This window comes from Paroedura picta, chromosome 2, assembly GCF_049243985.1.
Source record: "Paroedura picta isolate Pp20150507F chromosome 2, Ppicta_v3.0, whole genome shotgun sequence".
NCBI lineage: Eukaryota > Metazoa > Chordata > Lepidosauria > Squamata > Gekkonidae > Paroedura > Paroedura picta.
Window position 1 is genome coordinate 27,359,384 of NC_135370.1, and position 22,765 is coordinate 27,382,148.

Here is a 22,765-nt window from a genome sequence, read left to right on the forward strand (position 1 = left end):
AAGTAATCTAAAATTCGGTGAAAAGAGAGACATAGCTGGTGGAATGAAACTATGGAAACAGTTCAGGACTAATAAAGCAGGGGCAGTCAAATTGAGGCCCTCCAGATGTCCATGGACTACCGTGGGCTACCAGCGAATGCTGGCAGGGGCTCATGGGAATGGTAGTCCATGGACATCTGGAGGGCCGCAGTTTGACTACCCCTGAATTAAAGAGAGCAATTGGCTGGCGGTGTCAAATGTTCCATTGCGTCAAATCCACGGCCCCAAATGCACATTCAGATCTAATCTTAAGGAGAATGTTTCTACAATGATGTATCATTGTTTTTTGTCACCCGAAAGGTTATCAAAGATGTATTTCAAAATCTGTCGAACACTTGTTAGAAATGTGAACAACATGAAGGGACATTTTTCTTTTTTGTCTTTGGTGGACGTGCAAGGGCAAAAACGAACGCAAATGCACGAGTGTCTAACAGACATTGCCACCCCATTGGCCCTGAAGTTTTTGAAGTTCCTGATGCTGGGGAACAAAATGTCAGGGGGCTGAGGGGGGGCATTGCAGGGGGAGGATCCAAACCAGTGTTTCAAGAACGTTTCTTGGGCTGCTTTGGTGTATTCCAGGGTCACAAAAGGTATCGGTGGCCCAAAGGGATCCATGGCAGGTGAACAGAAAATCATGGATGATTTCCCATGGCCTGCCTTGAATGGCACCACACACACACACACACAAACACGGGAGTGTTCACCTCTCTGCAATGAAGTCAAAAGGGAAATGCTGAGAGAGGGTTGGGTGAGGGGAACTTTTTCAGAGAATTAGAAACATGACCCCCATTCGAAAATAGTTTTTTCTGACGCACATGAGAGTACACTCTGAGTACAGAACTTAACGATAGCGAAGAGTGGTGACTTTAGGGACATAACATAGGAATTGGTCTCCAAAAAGGATATAATTTATACATATTGGTTGGAGCCACAAGTTACAGTCCCCACTCAACCATTCAGCTACACATTATAGAGAGTGCTATATAGTGTATTATTATAATTTCGACCACTGAGGAAGACCCAGAAGGGTCGAAACGCGTTTGGTCCTATGTGTTGTTAGTTCGGTGTAGTTTTTAAGATGTTTTTATTCTGTTTTTAACTGTGCGCTATAATAAATAATTAACAAGTTTTACATTATTTTTATTGTTCAGCTCAGCTTTTGAGTTCCTCCCCCATTCGAAAACACCCATACTAAAAATTTCATTTCGAAATACACCGGAGCGTGGGAAACAGCTAGAAAGATGATCCCTTCTAAATTCAACGTGTTCCATCCGGATTCAATTCTGCACATGATTGACTGAGACATTCAAATTTTATTGAGTACAAACTTAATGTCTCGGCAAGGAAAGGGGGGGGGGATGAGTTTGAAGGATTGTCGCGTTTCCCCCCTATTTCTGCAGCAAAGTAAATCATGAGGCTTATATATTTTGACAGCAAATAATTATTATAATTTGGCTCCAAACTGGGGTATATTACCTCGTTAGTTGTGCGTCGCGGCCTTCTAAACCACTTTCTGAGTGAAAGAAATGAATGTTCCACAAAGTTCTGTAGGGGCCCAATAACTTCCTCATCCCTTTGCCCTTGGGTAATGGGTTGTGGGGTTTGTGTGTGTGTGCCTTATGGCAACCCTATGGATCAATGTCCTCTCAGATGTCCTACCACTGGCAATCATTCTCGGGTCCTGCAAAGTGAGGCCTGTGGCTTCCCAAACTGAATCAATCCATCTCCTCTTTTCCTTATATCTCAACTTTTCCTAGCATTATTGTCGTTTCCAATGACTCGTTTTCTTGTAATGGGACCAAGGTATAGTACTGAGGCTTTAGTCACTTTGGGGCGTCAGCTGGTTGTACAAAATCCAAGATAGTGACACTTTGGTTCTCAAAGACCATGGCAGCAATCATGTGATTCTGACTTGGGGCTTGATTCGATCTAGCATTGTAGTCTGTATCACTACATATTGCCCATGCTGTCTATGGTTGTACGTGGGAATCTACAATGTAATTTTTGCATCGGTTAATGCACCAACGTACTTAGAAGAGTTGTGGGGATCTTGTACCCAACCTTTTACTACCTGAAGGAGTCCCAAAACAGCTTGCAAACATCTTCTCCTTCCTCTTCCCACAATAGAGGCTCTATGACAGGGGTAGTCAAACTGCGACCCTCCAGATGTCCGTGGACTACAATTCCCAGGAGCCCCTGCCAGCGAATGCTGGCAGGGGCTCATGGGAATTGTAGTCCATGGACATCTGGAGGGCCGCAGTTTGACTACCCCTGTTCTATGAGGTAAGAGGCAGAGAGCTGAGAGAACTGTGACAGTCCCAAGGCTTTGAGAACCGAAGCCCAGCTGGCTGCAACAGGGAATCAAAAAGGGAAAGATGCAGAGAAAGCAGAAAGGCTTAGTGCCTATTTTACATCTGTTTTTTCCCACAGGTCAAAGTGTTTAGGCACGTCTAGAGATGGCTGTAGCCAAAGGACAGTGTCTGGGTGGCAGGTTAACATGGATAGAGAGGTTGTCGAGAGGCATTTAGCTGCACTGGATGAGTTCAAATCCCCTGGTCCAGATGAAATGCACCCGAGAGTACTCAAAGAACTTTCCAGAGAACTTGCACAGCCCTTGTCCATCATCTTCGGAACCTCTTTAAGGACTGGAGATGTCCCGGAGGACTGGAAAAGAGCAAACGTTATTCCGATCTTCAAAAAAGGGAGGAAGGATGACCCGGGAAACTACAGACCAGTGAGTCTGACCTCTGTTGTGGGGAAGATAATGGAGCAGATATTAAAGGGAGCGATCTGCAAACATCTGGAGGACAATTTGGTGATCCAAGGAAGTCAGCATGGATTTGTCTCCAACAGGTCCTGCCAGACCAACCTAATTTCCTTTTTTGACCAAGTAACAGGTTTGCTGGATCGGGGAAATTTGGTTGATATCATTTACTTGGATTTTAGTAAAGCTTTTGACAAGGTTCCCCATGATGTTCTGATGGATAAGTTGAAGGACTGCAATCTGGATTTTCAGATCGTTAGGTGGATAGGGAATTGGTTAGAGAACCGCACTCAAAGAGTTGTTGTCAATGGTGTTTCATCAGACTGGAGAGAGGTGAGTAGCAGGGTACCTCAGGGTTCGGTGCTCGGCCCGGTACTTTTTAACATATTTATTAATGATCTAGATGAGGGGGTGGAGGGACTACTCATCAAGTTTGCAGATGACACCAAATTGGGAGGACTGGCAAATACTCCGGAAGATAGAGACAGAGTTCAACGAGATCTGAACACAATGGAAAAATGGGCAAATGAGAACAAGATGCAATTTAATAAAGATAAGTGTAAAGTTCTGCATCTGGGTCAGAAAAATGAAAAGCATGCCTACTGGATGGGAGATACGCTTCTAGGTAGCACTGTGTGTGAACGAGACCTTGGGGTACTTGTGGATTGTAAACTAAACATGAGCAGGCAGTGTGATGCAGCGGTAAAAAAGGCAAATGCCATTTTGGGCTGTATCAACAGAGGCATCACATCAAAATCACAAGATGTCATAGTCCCATTGTATACGGCACTGGTCAGACCACACCTGGAGTACTGTGTGCAGTTCTGGAGGCCTCACTTCAAGAAGGACATCGATAAAATTGAAAGGGTACAGAGGAGAGCAACGAAGATGATCTGGGGCCAAGGGACCAAGCCCTATGAAGATAGGTTGAGGGACTTGGGAATGTTCAGCCTGGAGAAAAGGAGGTTGAGAGGGGACATGATAGCCCTCTTTAAGTATTTGAAAGGTTGTCACTTGGAGGAGGGCAGGATGCTGTTTCTGCTGGCTGCAGAGGAAAGGACACGCAGTAATGGGTTTAAACTTCAAGTACAACGATATAGGCTAGATATCAGGAAAAAGTTTTTCACAGTCAGAGTAGTTCAGCAGTGGAATAGGCTGCCTAAGGAGGTGGTGAGCGCCCCCTCACTGGAAATCTTCAAGCAAAGGTTGGATACACACTTTTCTTGGATGCTTTAGGATGCTTAGGGCTAATCCTGCGTTGAGCAGGGGGTTGGACTAGATGGCCTGTATGGCCCCTTCCAACTCTATGATTCTATGATTCTATGATATACCCAGTAATCCAGATTAGAGTCCACCGCTATTAACCTCTACATCACACTGGCTCTCAATTCAGTTCTGTTTTCATCAGATGAGGTCCAAAATTCTCTTGCTTTTGTCGGAGGTCCCATCCTGTTGCCTACATTGATATCCTCTGCGAAACTGTCCTTGTGTTCTAGTGAGAAACCATAAAGGCCCAGTTGGGAAAGAGCCTCACTCACTTTCTGAAAAAAGGCACCAAGAAGAAGAAGAAGAAGAAGAAGAAGAAGAAGAAGAAGAAGAAGAAGAAGAAGAAGAAGAAGAAGAAGAAGTAGGAGGAGGAGGAGGAGGAGGAGGGGAGTGGGAGGAGGAGGAGGAGGGGGAAGAGGAGGAGGAGGAGTTGGTTCTTATATGCTGCTTTTCTCTACCAGAAGGAGTCTCAAAGTGGCTTGCAGTTGTCTTCCCTTTCCTCTCCCCACAACAGACACCCTGTGAGGGAGGTAAGACCAAGAGAGCTCTGATATTACAGAAGAGTTGCCTCTTATATTCTGCTTTTCGGCTTACAATCCCCTTCCCTCTCCTCTCCCCAAAACAGACACCCTGTGAAGTGGGTGAGGCTGAGAGAGCCCTGAGAGCTCTATCAGTGCTGTGGCGAGCCCAAGGTCACCCAGCTGGCTGCATATGGAGTAGGAGCATGGAATCAAACCCAGCTTGCCAAGTTAGAAGTATGCACTCCTAACCACTACACCAAGCTGGCTCACCAAAAAAGCTGTTGGCAAGCACCAGTGGGCATGATATGAGGCAAGATCCAAATTTTAGTTGGATTTTGAGTTGAATGACCTCCCTTGTGCAATGTGGTTCCTCTTTTAAACATCACAAAGTGCTTTTGAAACATTCTGGTTTTAGAAATTCTTTAACACCTGGCATGAGGGACTGATGTTCTAAAATTAGAACTCTGCAGACTTCTGGGTTACATGCAACTCTTTGAGAAGTTCTTTAGATCCTGGTCATTCATATCCCTCTCCCTCTCCCTCTCCCTCTCCCTCTCCCTCTCCCTCTCCCTCTCCCTCTTCCTCTCCCTCTCCCCATCCGTCCGTCCGTCCGTCCGTCCGCCCGCCCGCCCGCCCGCCCGCCCGCCCGCCCGCCCGCCCGCCCGCCCGTCCGTCCGTCCGTCCGTCCGTCCGTCCGTCCGTCCGTCCGTCCGTCCGTCCGTCCGTCTGTCTATCTATCTATCTATCTATCTATCTATCTATCTATCTATCTATCTATCTATCTATCTATCTAATCTCCAAATCTTCACCCACCCATATATGCCTCTTAAAAACCGGTTGATTTGATTAGATTTTTGTAGCCACTGCTCACCCGGAAGGTCTCAGGGTAACTCACAGCACTAAAACCAACAAGGTAGAACAACATAACAATAAATAACAACGATAAAATATCAACATTAAAACATTGAATTCGTAAAATATGTGACTGTCACCATACTGCTGTTCAAAAAGCCCGAAGATGTAACTACCCTCCAAAGGACAATTTAAACAATTCAGCTTTATAGATGCCCTGGGGAAACTAAAGAAGCCCAGCAGGGTACAGGTGTCATCTGGGAATGCATGGCATAGGGGAGGGGCCACAACTGAGAAGGTCCTTCCCCTGGGGACATCCTGGGGCCGGATGCCTGCAAGAACCCCCTAGACAGTGACCAAAGGGAGCACAGGGGGGTGTCACAGGAGAGGCAGTCCCGTAGGAATGAGGGTCCCACAGAGGGTCCCAAATGCACACAGAGACTACTGAATGGCCAGTGCAGCAGCTGCAAACTTGGGGAAATGTGAGCTGACCATGAAGGCAAAAGTTGTCAATAACAATGGCTGTGAGCCTCTTCTGTCAGTGCCCCAGCTCTTTGTCCCTTCTCCATCGTGTCCTGGCGTCTCCACCAGCTTCAGAGAAGGGGATGGGAGTTACACAGGTACACACTATGCTCAATACACATGTCCTCTAACGTGGATCTTCTGTAGGATATCCTCCATAGTCCTTTGAATCGTGCACTCCGATCAGGCAGTCTGGATACTGCCAGGTCCAAACAAGGAGACACTGGATTAGATGCTCATTTTCACTAGTCACATCTTTCATTATCCTTCTTTTCTTGCCCCCAAATGACTGATGTTAACCCCATAGTTCTTTGAGGGCAAGAGATGAACAGAAGTGGTTTGGCATTGCTTGCCTCTGCAATCCTGGACTTCATTCTCATTCAAGCATGAACCAGAATCAAGTTTGCTTACCTTCTGAGATCAGACTAGCCTGGCCACCCAGGTCAGAGGGCAAGAGAGGATCACGGGAGGTTTTCCATTGCCACCTTCTGTGTAGCAACCCTGGACTTCCTTGGCGATCTCCCATCCAAGTCCTAACCAAAGCTGATCCTGCTTAGATCTGAGGACATCAAGCTAAACTGGGCCATCCAGGCTAGAGCAATCCTGGACTTCCTTCCCGTTCAAGCATGAACCAGAATCAAGTTTGCTTACCTTCTGAGATCAGACTAGCCTGGCCATCCAGGTCAGAGGACAAGAGACGATCACAGGAGGTTTGCCCTTGCTTTCCTCTGTGTAGCAACCCTGGACATCCTTGGTTTCCCATCCAAGGTCTCCCATTCCTTGGTCTCCCATCCAAGTGCTAACCCAAGCTGATCCTGCTTAGCTTCTGAGATCTGAGGACATCAAGCTAAACTGGGCCATCATGGATGGAGCAAAAATGAACAGAGATGGTTTGCCCTTGCTTTCCTCTGCGTAGAAACCCTGGCCGTCCTTGGTGATCTCCCATCCAAATACTATCCTAGCTGACCCTGCTTAGCTTTTGAGGAGATCAGGTGAGTTGGAGCCCTTGGGATCAGGGCTCATTTGGCATTAAGCGAGTGCAAATCGTTGTGCTGTCTGACTGTCAACTCCCTCCCACCGTCCCAATTTCAGTTCTCTGCTCCTGTGGGATAATTTTGTACTGTTTAGTTACAGCTGGCCGTTAATTGTTCTTATGTTTCTCCGTGTTTATGTGCTAGTGACATTTTGCCCAGTTTAATGACTAAAGGTAGTTCAGTACAGAAAATCAGATTCCATTAAGCAGTCACGAGCTACGCCAAAGGGAAGAAGGAGGAGGAGAAGCAGCAGCAGCAGAAGGAGAAGGAGAAGGAGGCAGCAGCAGCAGCAGAAGGAGAAGAAGAAGAAGAGGAAGTTGATTATTATATGTTGCTTTTCTCTACCAGAAGCAGCAGCAGCAGCAGCTGCAGCAGCAGTAGTAAGGGCCCCCGCAAATGCTTCCATCAACCCCAAAAGCAGCTGTTGCCTTAAATTTCACCCTTTCTGCTGGAAGGGTGAACTCATTTTGGAGGGGTGGAGCTGTAAAGCTAAACATCTGGAGGTGTCCTGAAATCCCATGAATGTCAGAAACAGCATTCACAACCCATTCCATGATGGGGATAACTAGCACTGGAAAATACTATCTGGTATAAAGGACTCTTTTTAATGATCTAAATAAGATGAAGTAACTTTCTGAATCTGTAGGCTAAAAAGAACTTGGAAGGGGGGAACCGAGGAAGTTCATGGAGTGAAAAATTATAGAAATTTGAAAGGTCAAGAGGGAAACATTTGGCTAGCTTTAGAATTTACAGTGATTTTTACCCATGGCTAGAAGATGCCCGATGATGTGATTGTAAAATCTAGCGGCCTCGCATCAGAAGAGGGTGATGTTCATGCTATGCGCATGGCTTTGGACGGCCCATCAATCACAGGTCTACTATCTGTCAAGGCAACGTAGACAATGGAATATGATTAACTAGCCTGAAAACCCGTTGCAACGGGCACTAGCGGTGGGGTCCCCCCATGGGGGTGCCGTGGTCGTACCTGTGCACGCCACTGGCTGCTGGGTCGGTGTCTCTGCAGCTTGCCAGCCTGCTGAGCAAGCTAGTGGCTGGATTGAGTGGCTGGCTGGACAGGGGGCTGCAGGAGTGCTATCCTCAGCTGCCAGGGAGTGGCTGGCTGCGGGGCTGCATGTGCACCTTGCAGCTGCCTCCTGGGGGTGGGTGCTCCAAGGACCAGCCACATCCAGGTGTGCCCAGCTTTTTTTTATTCTTGGTGTAATGGTCTCTCTTTATGTTCAGGTAGATTTGTGTTAAGCTGGCCATGGTGACTGGACCCCAATGAGGGATTGTTTGTTTACAGTAAAGTTTTAAAAGAAAAAGCACGGATACCAAGCTGATCGGGAGAGGTCTGCTTCATCTCACGGCCTCCCCCTTTTGCCATTGATACCCTACCACCAGAAAATACAATGTGTTTGGGCTGCCTGATCCCAAAATTACAGTGCAAAATGATGACATTTTGTTTTTACAGGGGGCACATAGCTTGGTGGTCCCACAGCAACGTGGACCACACCATTCTTTTAAAAATTCTCGATCTGGAAAAGAAGGGAGAGCACATGCAAGGCTGGGCAGAATGCTACCGAGACTGTCCTGCATTTCTCCCTTCACACAGGTTTGTCCCTGTTTGCTCCCTGGATTGCAGTGCAACAAGAAGAGGGAAAACTGGATTTGGTGATTTCCCTCATTGCGAAGCAAATCTGGGAAAACTTGTGCCAGCCACTTGAGAGTTCTGGGTTGCTCCCGACATCATGTGGAAGCAGCACTAAAACCCGCGAGCAACAAGAGGCTGTCCTGGAGGCAAATTCCCCGTGTGGAATCAATCTCTGTAATTCAAGGGCATTGCTAGTATGTGTCAGGAATCAGGCTGAGCCCAGCCTGCGGAGTCCAGAATAAAGGCGCATCCGAAATCCAACAGCCAGTTGCAGATTTCCAAGAGAGCTTTATTAGACTAAGTCCACAGAATGCTAAGGCATGCCAAGATCTTCCTAAGCAAAGATCTTGATAATAACAAAGTACAAGGGGACAAACAAGGCAGTTATAGAGCCCACCAAATAAGGGAGGGGGACCCGTAGGTATTTTGGCGGGAGAGTGAGAAAACTACAGAGGTAGGTTGATTCCCAAGCGGCCAGTTGGCACTTTGTTGAGACTTTGAGTTGTCTCCACAAGGACACTTACAGTGAGATTGATACATTCGCATGGAGCCTTTCCCACTGTGAAAGGGAAGGGAGGCAGAAGACTGGTCGACAGGTTTATTGCTTTATGGCCTTGGCCAGAGCCGGCTGGTGAGATCTAAAGAGTGTGGGAAGCAGGGAATGGGGATGGCATGAATCGGGGTTCATGGCACTATGCCCATGTTCACCAGTGTTTTTGTGATGCTTAAAGTTGGCCCTGTCTCTACAATTTCTAATATTCCCTGGGGGAAAGGAATGAGAATTAAACCAGTTTTAAGTCTCTGATGGGTGGCCCTGGTTAAGCCCTTTAGGTTTCAGAAGCTAAGTAAGGTGGCCCTGGTTAGAAGTTGGATGGGAGACCACCTTGGAAGCCCAGGATCACGATGCAGAGATAGGCAATGGCAAACCACCTCTGAGCATCTCATACCTTGAAAACCCTATGGCTGGCTCTCTCCTCAACCAGGGTTTCATGAAACCCTGGGGTTTCATGACAACCTTGGAAGGGTTTCCTGAGTGGGAGGGAGCAAATTAATATTTTGATATTTTTTAATAAACTGTGGTAAGCATTTATCAGGTGATATGACCATATATGGCCATGCTGATCTGTCTCCCAAAATGGTCAATGATGGGTCTGGAGAGTGTAGGAAGGGGAGGGGTCCCAGGTGGGCATGTACACAATTATGCTTCCCAGGCATATTCTACACCATTTTTGGAGCTTATCGAAGCCTGAAGAATGTTTCAGGGGTTTCTCAACAACAAAAAAGTTGGGAAAAGCTGCCCTTTGGTATTCTCCAGGTGGTAGCTGGTGAGCTCCTGGGATTACAATTCATCTCCAGGTGAAAGAAATCAGTTTTCCTGGAGAAAATAGCTATTTTGGATGGTGGAATCGGTAACATGATATCCTATTGGAGCTTCTCCCCTACCCAAATCCTGCCCTCCTCAAACCCGAAGCTGTGTTGGAGTCTACAAGACCTGCAATGAGCATAAATTAGCAGAATATAAAGGGTGTCCTCCAGGGGGCACTGGAGGAGATATATATTTAGTATTGATAGGGTAGGAACTTCCTGATGATTTTCAAGTTATTTCCTCCCATGTCCTCATCAGCTCATTGGAGACTTCCTGTCCTTTTGAGTATACTTCCTCCCGGCTTGCCTCCAGAACAGCAGTCGAACAACAGAAGAATTACAGACACCAGCTAGATAGATAATTAAGTCTCTTTCACGCGTTTCTGTTCTGAATAAAAAAATCTTTTGTTCTTTAAGCCAGGGGCTCATGGGAATTGTAGTCCATCGACATCTGGAGGACCGCAGGTTGACTACCCCTTCTTTAAGCAGCCCTGTGATTTACCCTCCCTGCATAGCCACACTCTGCTGAGAAGCTGCACCTTGACAGCACGCTGCATCTCCACCACCAATCTGTACACCGCCCGTGGCGCCACGGGCGCCACGGACTAAATAAATCACGGACTAAATAAATCAGTAAGCCCTCCTGGGGCGGGATGTGTCCGGGATGAGGAAGGGTCCGGATTGGACCCTTCCTCATGACAGACAATCGAAGCGCCTGCCGATTGGTCCCTCTGATTCCCAGCCACAGCAACTGCAAGCTGCGTGCAGCACGGCTCGCAGTTGCTCCCGGCCTGACGCGGCGAGAGGCGCTTCGCGCCTCTCACCACTTCGCGCCTCTCGCCGCTTCATGCCTCTCGCAGCTTTGCGCCTCTCGCCGCATCAGGCCACCGCCCGAGGGAGCCCCCGGCAGTCGCGCGGAGCACGGCTGCCGGGGGCTCCCTGACGCTTTGCGCCTCTCGCCGCGTTAGGCCACCGCCCGAGGGAACCTGCGGATGCCAGGGACTCCTGGAGCTCCGACAGACCCGGCAGGAATCAAAGATGGCTGCTGAGGGCCAGCCGACGATGCCCCGACGATGCGCGAAGTGCCTCCCGCTGCGTCAGACCGCCGGGCAGGGAGCCCCCGCCAGCCGCCCTGCGCGCTGCTGGCAGGGACTCCCGTGCCTGCCGAAAACGGACCTTGCCAAGACCCCGCCGGAATCGAAGATTGCCGCCAAAGGCCCGTCGAGGAGCCGAGGATGCCCCGCCGCCGCCGCCCGCCCTCTCTAAGGTCAGCTTCCTTGCCGCGCGCTGGCCTGTCCCTCCCTATCCCCCACATTCTAGCGCCCATTGTATTTTGTTTACAATGGGCTCTTTTACTAGTGTAGAGATAATTTGAAATCCATGAAGGAACTGCTGTACATCCTTAGGCCTAGCAGGTCTGCGGATGCTCGGAAACCCGGCGGAAACGTTTCTGCTTGAGATGGGCTTGTAAAAAAGAAATATTTGCAGCCACGGCGCTCCGCAGGATGATGGCTGCTTTGCTCACCGAGTTTAATTTGTACACAATTGGTCTTCGGCTCATTCTGTGTACTCCTGGGTGGATTCCATCCGACGCCGGGAGTTTCCGTGCCCAAATGAGCAGTTAGTTAAATGCTAATTAAAACGAGGGTGCCAGTTTAGCGGGCACAGCAGGAACCAGAACGAAGGAGCATGCTCCTGAATTAATTTGTCAGTGTTTACCTCTACGGAGTCTTGAAAAGTATTTTTTTGGGGGGGAGGGAAAGATGTTGGTTAAATTCATCCAACTAAGACTATCCATGTTCAAGGAAGACATTTTGCACTGAGCATGCCTCCCATAATGTTGGGAAGGAAGGGGGCTGGCATGGTTCCGAAATCCCTTGGATCCCCACTCCAGTAATGATTCCCAAGGCTTGTGCATCTAAGGAAGAAGAAGCAGAGCTGGTTGTTTATATCCCGCTTTTTTATTTCCTTTAGGAGTCGCAAAGCACCTGACAAATATCTTTCCCTTTCCTCTCCCCACCCTGTGAGGGAGGTGGCGCTGAGATTGCTCTAAGGCAGTGGTCCCCAACCTGCGGGCGGGCCGCGAAGGCCATGGCGCCGGGCCGCGGCTCCCTCTCCCCGCCCCTCCCCCCCGCAGTAAAAAACTTCCCAGGATGCAAGAGGGAATCGGGGGCGGGCCGCGCCCATGTGGGCGCGGCTCACGGGCGCGGCCCGATGCAGGGGCGCAGCCCGTTGTGCGGGCGCGGCTCGTGGGCGCGGCCCGATGCGGGGGCGCGGCCCGCAGGTGCAGCCCGCGGGCATGGCCGATGCGGGGGCGTGGCCCATGCGGGCCGCGGGCCGCGCCCCAATGCCCTGCCGGTCCCCAACCTCAGAAAGGTTGGGGACCACTGCTCTAAGGGAACAACAGCTTTGTAAAAACAGTTCTCAGAGAACTGTGAGTAGCCCAGGGTCACACAGCTGGCTGCATTGGAGGAGCAGGGGATCAAATCTAGTTCTCCAAGTTAGATCTGCCACTGTTTAATCACTACACCAGGGGTGGTCAAACTGTGGCCCTCCAGATGTCCATGGAGTACAATTCCCATGAGCCCATTGCCTGCATTCGCTGACAGGGGCTCATGGGAATTGTAGTCCATGGACATCTGGAGGGCCACAGTTTGACCACCTCTGCATTACACCATGCTGATTTCATTATTTGAGCTGTTAGGTACGAAGTCATGTCCGACCCATCGCGACCCCATGGACAATGATCCTCCAGGCCTTCCTGTCCTCTACCATTCCCCGGAGTCCTTTTAAGTTTGCACCGACTGCTTCAGTGACTCCATCCAGCCACCTCATTCTCTGTCATCCCCTTCTTCTTTTGCCCTCGATCGCTCCCAGCATTAGGCTCTTCTCCAGGGTGTCCTTCCTTCTCATGAGGTGGCCAAAGTATTTGTTTCATCTTCAGGATCTGGCCTTCTAAGGAGCAGTCAAGGATGATCTCCTCTAGGACTGACCGGTTTGTTCACCTCGCAGTCCAAGGGACTCACAAGAGTCTTCTCCAGCACCAGAGTTCAAAAGCCTCAATTCTTTGATGCTCGGCCTTCCTTATGGTCCAATTTTCACAGCCATACATTGCTACTGGGAAAACCATAGCCTTGACTAAATGCACTTTTGTTGGCAGGGTGATGTCTCTGCTTTTTAGGATGCTGTCTAGATTTGCCATAGCTTTCCTCCCCAGGAGCAAGCATCTTTTAATTTCTTTGCTGCAGTCCCCATCTGCAGTGATCTTGGAGCCCAGGAAAATAAAATCTGTCACTATCTCCATTTCTTCCCCATCTATTTGCCAGGATTTGAGAGGGCCGGATGCCATGATCTTCATTTTCTTGATGTTGAGTTTCAAGCCAACTTTTGTACTCTCCTCCTTCACCCGCATCAACAGGCTCTTTAGTTCCTCTTCACTTTCTGCCATTAGAGTGGTATCATCTGCATATCTGAGGTTGTTGATATTTCTCCCTGCAATCTTGATCCCAATTTGTGACTCCTCTAATCCCGCCTTTCTCATGATGTGCTCCGCATACAAGTTAAATAGGCAAGGCGACAGTATACAGCCTTGCTGAACTCCCTTCTCAATTTTGAACCATGTTCAATTCTCACTGTTGCTTCTTGACCTGCATATAAGTTTCTCAAGAGACAGATAAGATGCTCTAGTATTCCCATCTCTTTAAGAACTTGCCACAATTTGTTGTGCTCCACACAATCAAAGGCTTTAGCACAGTCAATGAAGCAGAAGTAGATGCTCTTCTGGAACTCCCTAGCTTTCTCCATGATCCAGCATATGTTGGCAATTTGATCTCTAGTTCCTCTGCCTCTTCGAAATCCTGCCTGTACTTCTGGAGGTTCTCGGTCCAAATATTGCTGGAGCCTAGCTTGTAAAATTTTGAGCATAACTTTGCTCGCATGAGAAATGAGTGCAAAATGACTTCATTATACCCTATATATATACCACAGTGGTAAGGCTGTGGATGCTGCTTTAGGAAATTCCCAGAAATGTGGGGAAGGGGGGGTGGAAGGTGGAAAAGGGAGGGGCTGGGAAGAGGACGGACCTCAGTGGGGTATATAGTCAAAGAGCCCACCCCTCCAAAGAAACCCGAGAAACTGACCTCTGTCATCTGCAGATCAGTTTAATAGTGAGCTATCGCCAGGCCCCATCTGGAAGCTGGCAACCATACAGATACCATTTCTGGCCGCTTTTATTGGTTTGTTTAAAACATTTTTATGCTCCCTATCCATCCAGTCTTGATCCGCAAGGTGGAACGCATAAAACCTTAAAACATTTGTACATTTGAAAATGACATTACATTTTTTTAAAAATAATTCATTCAAAACAGAGCTGCAGTGCTAGGAGTAGGGCCAAGAACTGTTACTGTGTGTAGACGCCCCCTGCTGGTAGAAGGTCCGAATCGCAAGTAACAGAAGAAAGTCCTGGAGAAAGAATACCAAAACGTTGGTGCCACAACTGAGGAGGCATTTCCTCAGGTTTTCACTAGGGATGTGCAAAATAAACAAATAAATTAAATTAAAAAAAATTAAACCACAAATGGTGTGTGTGTGTGTGTTTGTGTGTGTGTGTTTGTGTGTGTGTGTGTATGTGTTTGTGTGTGTGAGGGGGGGGTTGTTGCGGGTATATTGAACCTGAAAAATATCAATATTCTCTAATATTCTTGAATCCCAATACTGATATGGTATTTGGATTTGGTAAAGATTTTTTCAGCTCCATTATAGAACAATAGAATAATAGAGTTGGAAGGGACCTCCTGGGTCATCTAGTCCAACCCCCTGCACTATGCAGGACACTCACATCCCAATCGCTCATCCACTGTAACCTGCCACCCCCTTGAGCCTTCACAGAATCAGCCTCTCCGTCAGATGGCTATCCAGCCTCTGTTTAGAAATCTCCAAAGATAGAGAACCCACCACCTCCCGAGGAAGCCTGTTCCACTGAGAAACCGCTCTAACTGTCTGGAACTTCGTCTGGATGTTTAGACAGACTTTCTTTTGAATTAATTTCATTCCATTGGTTCTGGTCTGTCCCTCTGGGGCAAGAGAGAACAACTCTGCCCCATAATACCCTGTAGGAACCATTATATTAATTGGTGCTAATAGGGTATAACAGACAATCGATATAGGGGTTTCTGGGGTTGGGGGGGGGCTGTTTTTGGAGGCAGAGAAACCAAATTTGCAGCATAACAATATTTTCCGGATTTTTCTGAAGCCGCCATTTTGGATAGCTGAAATTCAGCCCAGTCTATATTCAGCTGAAAGAATAGCCAGAAAATACCAATCAGGTATTTTTTGGCTTTTTTCCCCAGCTCGGATATACAGAATACAGACCCCTAGTTTCCACCTATGTATCCTCAGATATCAGGGGCAACTGAAGGTTGATAGTACCACTTTACTCTACTCTGATTCGGCCTCACTTGGAGTCCTGTGTTCAGTTTTGGGCACCCCAGTTGAAGAGGGATGTTGACAAACTGGACCATGTCCAGAGGAGTGCAACAAAGATGGTGAGGGGTTTGGAGATCAAGACGTATGAAGAAAGGTTGGGGGAGCTTGGTCTGTTTAGCCTAGAGAGGAGACGACTGAGAGGGGATCTGATAACCATCTTCAAGTATTTAAAAGGCTTCCATACAGAGGATGGAGCAGAATTGCCCCGGAGGGACGGACTAGAACCAATGGGATGAAATTAATGCAAAAGAAATTCCTTCTAAACATCCAGAAGAGGTTCCTGAAAAATTAGAGCGGTTTCTCAGTGGAACAGGCTTCCTCGGGAGGTGGTGGGTTCATATTAGAGAAAGATGTCATTAAGGTATGTTGATCCTATGCTTTAAAAAGGTAAAGGTATCCCCTGTGCAAGCACCGAGTCATGTCTGACCCTTGGGGTGACGCCCTCCAGCGTTTTCATGGCAGACTCAATACGGGTGGTTTGCCAGTGCCTTCCCCAGTCATTACCGTTTACCCCCCAGCAAGCTGGGTACTCATTTTACTGACCTTGGAAGGATGGAAGGCTGAGTCAACCTTGAGCCAGCTGCTGGGATAGAACTCCCAACCTCATGGGCAGAGCTTTCAGACAACATTTCTGCTGCCTTACCACTCTGTGCCACAGGAGACTCCTATGCTTTACAGACCTTTAAATCCAAAAAGTGCTTTATTATAGCAATTATTTCACAAGTCTTTGGTACTGTGACATGTGTCAGATTAATTGCATGCAACACGTTCCATACGAATGACCCTTTTGGATATCAAACCTCTGTGCACATTCGTTTTTGTTTGTTTTGAATGCTGAACCGAGGATGTCGTTAATTTTCATACATCGTAGTGGCATGATATAAAACATCAAGTGGCAGGCTCAACGTGTCTATGAAGTTATAGGTGTTTATATACAAATGTGAGAAGTGACTGAGGTAAAATGGAGGAGCTGGCTTCTAGATCAAAGGCCCTTCTGTGTGAACCAACCTTCCCGCCTAAGAACTCCAAACCCTGTATAAGGCTGAGGTCTCTCTCAATGTTCCTGTTTCATATGCCTAGATTTGCTTGGTGAATTTACCCAATAAAGACTGAATGCCTTTCTACTGACTATCGGTGCAGTCCTAAGAAGAGTTATGCCCTTTTAAACTCTGTGACTTCAGTGGACTCAGAAGGATGTCAATCTCTTTAGGATTGCCCTGTGGACCAGCTACTAATTGGTAGCCAGCTAGCGGCGATGGAACTATTGTACACGATGTGTTAAAGTTCAGCCATACAAAAACTGTGTTCCAGTAAGGTCAGCTCAAGATTTTTCTGTGCTATATTTAATTATCAGTCCAGTTTCAAAGCTTCTAAACAGACCTAGCAGGAAACCTACGGAGAACCCAACGGACTCCGGTAATTACCTCTGTTCATCATTATCCAGCGGTTTCACCGAATTTGTCCTCCCCCAGAACCCTTTGGGGTGGCTGATTCCTCAGAATTCACTTGGCCGGGGTTCATCTATTTCTAATCACCCCGTAGATCAAGATCAAAACATTCAGCATCCCTTTGAGATCAGGTGTCCATCCTGGCTGTTCTTTGGTCAGAGAGCGAACTCAGGTCCACGGCAACCAATTAAAAAGGGATTTTGCATCTGTCCAGAGAGCCTCTCTTTGCGTTTTGAGCAGCGATTGACACGTACTGCATCAGCGGCGATAAAAAAAGGAATTTGACTCAGCTAACAGCTCGGCACAACTCAAGATAAAACATTTCTTCCCGACCCGTTGAAAGCGCTCAAATGCCATGAAACATGGGTTTTGATTAACCTCATCATTACCCTAACGCGGAAGCTACAGCTTGTATTAATGACCTTAAAATTATCTGGCTTTCTAAATCCTAACTCCATCCACAGTGTTATGTTTAAATGCCATGTCTTTCGGGGTGGAATTCTACGGACCAAAAGAAAGCAATATTTCTCTCTGCTACGCCCCTGGTTTCGTATAAAGAGTTCTGGGCACTTTTCTTCGCAGGCTGAAAAGGATGAATTGGCTCATTTTAACACCTATTCAGAACATACCGGGTTTTTTTTAATGTAATTTTTTTTTAAATCTGATTTTATATAAATCTTAGCTTTATTGTAACTAGACTAATTGCGTCCAATGTTATCTGTCCTGGGCCTAGTCTGCACATGATAGATAATGCACTTTCAATGCACTTTAGAAGTAGATTTTCCTGTTATGCACAGGAAAATCCAGCTGCCAAAGCGCATTGGAAGTGCATTATCTTATGTGTGCAGACTAGGCCCTGGTCTTAATATCGATTTATTAGGACATGTCACCAGCAATTGTTTTCAAAATATAGTTTCTGTTGAACTCTTATTTCATTCAGTTCAGGATACTATTCTCAAATGCATATAGTAGGTTAACACAATCATAACTGGCTAGTAGATGATGTGCAGGTTTAGGTACCCAAAATAAGTCTTGACCAGGATGGCCCAGGCAAACCTGGGCTGATTCTGTATTAACTTTGTTTTTTCCATTGTCAGTCCTGCTGAATTCAGATCGATTTGAATCTGGGTGTTCCTCCTTTCTCCCCTGCGAATTGAAACCGAAAGTGTTCTACACTTGATTGGGGGAGCCAGCAGCATCGGCAGCCTCACAGAGAATTAAGCAAATCTCTGCTCAGAAGTGTGAGCTTCTGGAGCACAGTCACTTTAAAACGGGGCAAAAATAAGTCTTGGGATGGAAGCCTTGCAACCGGGAACAAGGAAGTCTTTGAACAGACGCCCAGCCAATCAGGGACAGACTGCTTCTCTATGTCAGTGTTGCCGGAAGTTAATCCAGCAAAACACAGATCTACACTTGAGATGTACATACCAGCATTAGACCCCACTTTAACATGATTGATGTCATACTGAAAATCTTGCAGGTTGAGGGTCCATCGAATGATCCAGGCCCTCCTTTCCTTAACCAGGGGCATGAAGGCTAGTGGAGAGTGATCCGTCTCTCCCAGTCAAAAGGAGGGTTAACTTTCACTCCTCTAAACCTTTCCTTACTGGGTGGGTGTTGTGGGGAGAGGAGGGAAAGGCAGTTGGAATCCACTTTGAGACTTCTTTAGGTAGTGAAAAGCGGGGTACAAAACCCAACTCTTCTTCTTCTTGTGGCCAGGGTGGTCCCAGTGTGTGGAGGGACTGGGTCATCAGCCCATCTGCACTTTCTTTCAGTGTCCTTGTGACCTTTATGGCCAATTGGCTAGGGATGCCACCCTCCAGTTAGGGCCTGGGGATCTCCTGATGTTACAGGCCATCTCCAGACTACAGAAATTAGTTCATTTGGAGAAAATTCCTGCTTTAGAGGTGGACTCCATAGCAATGTATCCCACTGAGGAACCTCTCCTCCCCTCTCACCCCCCAAAATCCAGGAATTTCCCAACCTGGAACTGGCAACCCTATCCCTACTAATTAGCTAGGGGCTAGCATGGCTGCCAACCTCCAGGTGGTGGCTGGAGATACCCAGGGCTTAAAAGTCATCTTCAGGAAATAGAGAAAATGACCTTGTTGGAAGGTGGGCTGTATGGCGTTATACCCCACTGCAGCCCCTTCTCTCCCCAAACTGTCCTCCTCAGGCTCCGCCCTCAAAGTCTCTGGATATTTACCAATCCAGAGCTAGTAGTCTTACCTGGCAATTAGCCCTTACACCAAGTCAGTGGAGCAGGGATGAAAATGTAACAATTAATCCTCTAGTTTTAGCAGTTATTTCTATTTTCTCCTTTCCTTGGACTTACTCTGCATTCAATTCAATTCAATTCAATTCAATTCAATTCAATTCAATTCAATTCAATTCAATTCAATTCAATTCAATTCAATTCAACATTTATTTATGGTCATTCAGACCAAAATTCAAATACATGCAATTAAAGACAATTAAAAGACAATTAAAAAGAGAAAAAACAGTAATATTAGCATAAGAATTTTAAAAGATCTGTACACTGCCCGTGGCGCCACGGGCGCCACGGACTACATAAAGGAGTAAGGCGTTCTGGGGCGGGATGTGTCCGGGATGAGGAAGGGTCCGGATTGGACCCTTCCTCATAACAGACAATCGGAGGGACCAATCGACAGGCGCAAAGCGCCTGCCGATTGGTCCCTCTGATTCCCAGCCCCAGCAAGTGCGAGCCGCGCGCCGCGTCAGGCCGCCGGGCAGGGAGCCCCCGGCGGCTGCGCTGCGCGCGACCACCAGGGGCTCCCTCGGGAGAAGCCTCCCTGGACGGCTTCACGCGGCGCTGCAGGATGGAGTCCTTCGCCTGGCCCGCCCACGTGGCGGCGTCTTGCCGTCCTTTACGGGGCGCGGGACTTGGCGGAGCTCAGCGCCGAGAGGAGCGAAGTCTCCGTCATCGCCCGCCGCAACGGCACCCTGGCCGTGCCCTTGCCCCTGTGCCCGGCACCTTTCCTGCGCCTCCCTCGAGCCTGGCCCCTCCTCCCTCTGCTTCCCTCCATGCCGCCGCCTGCCTGTGCTCCTAGGACGCCTCTCGGCTCCCGCGCCGGCCAGGCTCAAGGTGAAGCTCCCCGCGATCGGCAGAGCGGACCCCAGCCAGGAAACCGAGCCGCGCCACCTGCCCCAGGCAGCAAAGCTAGGTGGCTGTCGCCTCCCCGCTCTCCCGATGCAAGAAATCCGCCAGCGAGCTTTCCTGGGGCCTCCCGCAGCTCCTTTGCCTCTGCCGCGGCTGCGTTGCCCTTTAAACAGAGAAGCCGGCTCGCCAGGGCTTTAAAGAGAAGCTTCCCTGGCCGGCTTCAGCTTCTAACACTGGATGGCGCCCGAGGAACCCTTGGCAAGATGGCTGCCGCCGCGGGGCTGGGGGCTGGGGCCCTACAGCCTTCTCCCGCATGCTGCCTAGGACAAGCCCCGAAGACGTCCACTCCCATGGAGCCGCCACAAGGTCAGTCTAGCGCCCATTTTATTACGAAATAAAATGGGCTTTTTTGCTAGTCTAACATAAAAAGTTTAAGATGTTAGATTCAATATTTAAAACATGGTTTAAGTTGCCAGTGACAATTGGCTCTTTGTACTTCTGAAGTTGGATCAGAGAGAAATTTTCTGATCCACATATATAATACGCAATTTCATGGCGGCAATGCAAAATTTCATAGAATCATAGAACCATAGAGTTGGAAGGGGCCATGCAGGCCATCTAGTCCAACCCCCTGCTCTACGCAGGATCAGCCCTAAGCATCCTAAAGCATCCAAGAAAAGTGTGTATCCAACCTTTGCTTGAAGACTGCCAGTGAGGGGGAGCTCACCACCTCCTTAGGCAGCCTATTCCACTGCTGAATTACTCTGACTGTGACATTTCCCCCCCTGATATCTAGCCTATATCATTGTACTTGTAGTTTAAACCCATTACTGCGTGTCCTCTCCTCTGCAGCCTATTTGCCTATCTTTGTCTTGAAGCAGCACCTTGACTTTCTCCTTTGGGGAAGATCTTGGGTAGGTGTTCAAAATTGGCTGAATGAAGTTACATCTGATGGCATCATAAAAGGGGCAGAACAGAAGCACATGTTAGTTTGACTCTATCCATCCGCTGGCACGATAGAGTCGCTGAGCAAGGACTGGTTGACTCTACTTCCTAGTGGCCATTTTCTGGCTGTGTCCACCACCCAGGGTCAGAATTCCAAAGATGCCCTAAGGATTAAAAATTTTTAACCCTGTGTTAGGGGAAATACAGAGGCACATGCCTGCCATTGTAACACTGAAAGAAGTTTATGATATCTAAAGTTTGGGAAATTGTTCCTACTGGTTCCTAAGTTAAACCATAATTTCTTTTGCTGAAGTGGGTTCTTCTTCCGGCAAAATGCTTAGTACGACTCAACTGCATGATTCATGTTGATTGGCCCAATGTTGACTATGGAATTTGACAAATTAAGCAATTTCCCCCCATTAATTAGAGAACCTTTCTTTATGCAATCACTTATGATAATCGGGGCGAGATGCAAGTTAATTAAGTCTGCTGCAGCAGCAGCTTTGAGGTTTTATTTTGTTATTATTATTATTTTTTAGAGATAACAGTGGATCATGAACACCAAAGGACACATCTTGAAAGATGGCTTATGGGTGGAGCTGCCTACCTCCAGGTGGGGGCTGGAGATCTTCTGGGATCACAACAGATCTTCAGATGACAGAGATCACTTCCCCTGGAGGGGATCTCCTAATAAGCTTACTCCTAACGTTGATACCTCACAATCCTCTTATTGACTCTTCGCCCCCCCTCCACTTCTTGGTTAGGCACAAAGAGTCTGTTGAAGAAACGGACAGTCCCAACTTGGAGCTGCCTTCCAGTCTTCAAGGCTGTGGGGGGAAATAGTTGTTCTCACCACTTCAGACCATGAGACTGTAAATTCCCATGCCAGCTTCATACCTACACTAGTCAATAACAATGGATCAAAAGCTGATACAGGAAAGGAAAGACTGATCAATGCAAAATCATATGTAACATGGTTTTGACAGCGGGAGCTCTACTCATGTCAGCTAACTCAAAAGTGCCAGACTCAGACTCTCTCTCTCTCTCTCTCTCTCTCTCTCTCTCTCTCTCTCTCTCTTAGAGCTCTCCAAGAGAGCCAGCTTGGTGTAGTGGTTAGGAGTGCAGACATTTAATCTGGCAAGCTGGGTTTGATTCCACGCCCCCCCCCCACATGCAACCAGCTGGTGACCTTGGTCTCGCCACAGCACTGATAAAACTGTTCTGACCAAGCAGTAATATCCGGGCTCTCTCAGCCTCACCTCCCTCACAGGGTGTCTGTTGTGGGGAGAGGAAGGGAAGGCTTTGAGCCTCCTTCGGGTAGAGAAAAGCGGCATATAAGAACCAACTCTTCTTCTTCTTCTTCTTCTTCTTCTTCTTCTTCTTCTTCTTCTTCTTCTTCTTCTTCTCTCTCTCTCTCTCTCTCTCTCTGTTTTAGGATTGCCAATTTAAGATTTAGGATTGCCAATTCTGGGTTGGGAAATACCTAGAGATTTGGAGGCAGCCCTGGGGAATAGTAAGGCTTGGGTAGCGGGAGTGTCTCAGCAGGGGGTAATGCCCAAAAGAGATACATCTGGCCTCAACCATGGCCAAGGCCTGGTGGAATGAGCTCACAGAGGAGCTGAGGGCCCTGACAGAACTAAAACAGCTCTGCAGGGCCAGTAAAATGGAGCTCTTCCATGAGACATTTGGTTGGGGCAAATGAACATCTAGATGACATAACTAAATATTGTCTGCCCCCCCCCCATATATATAC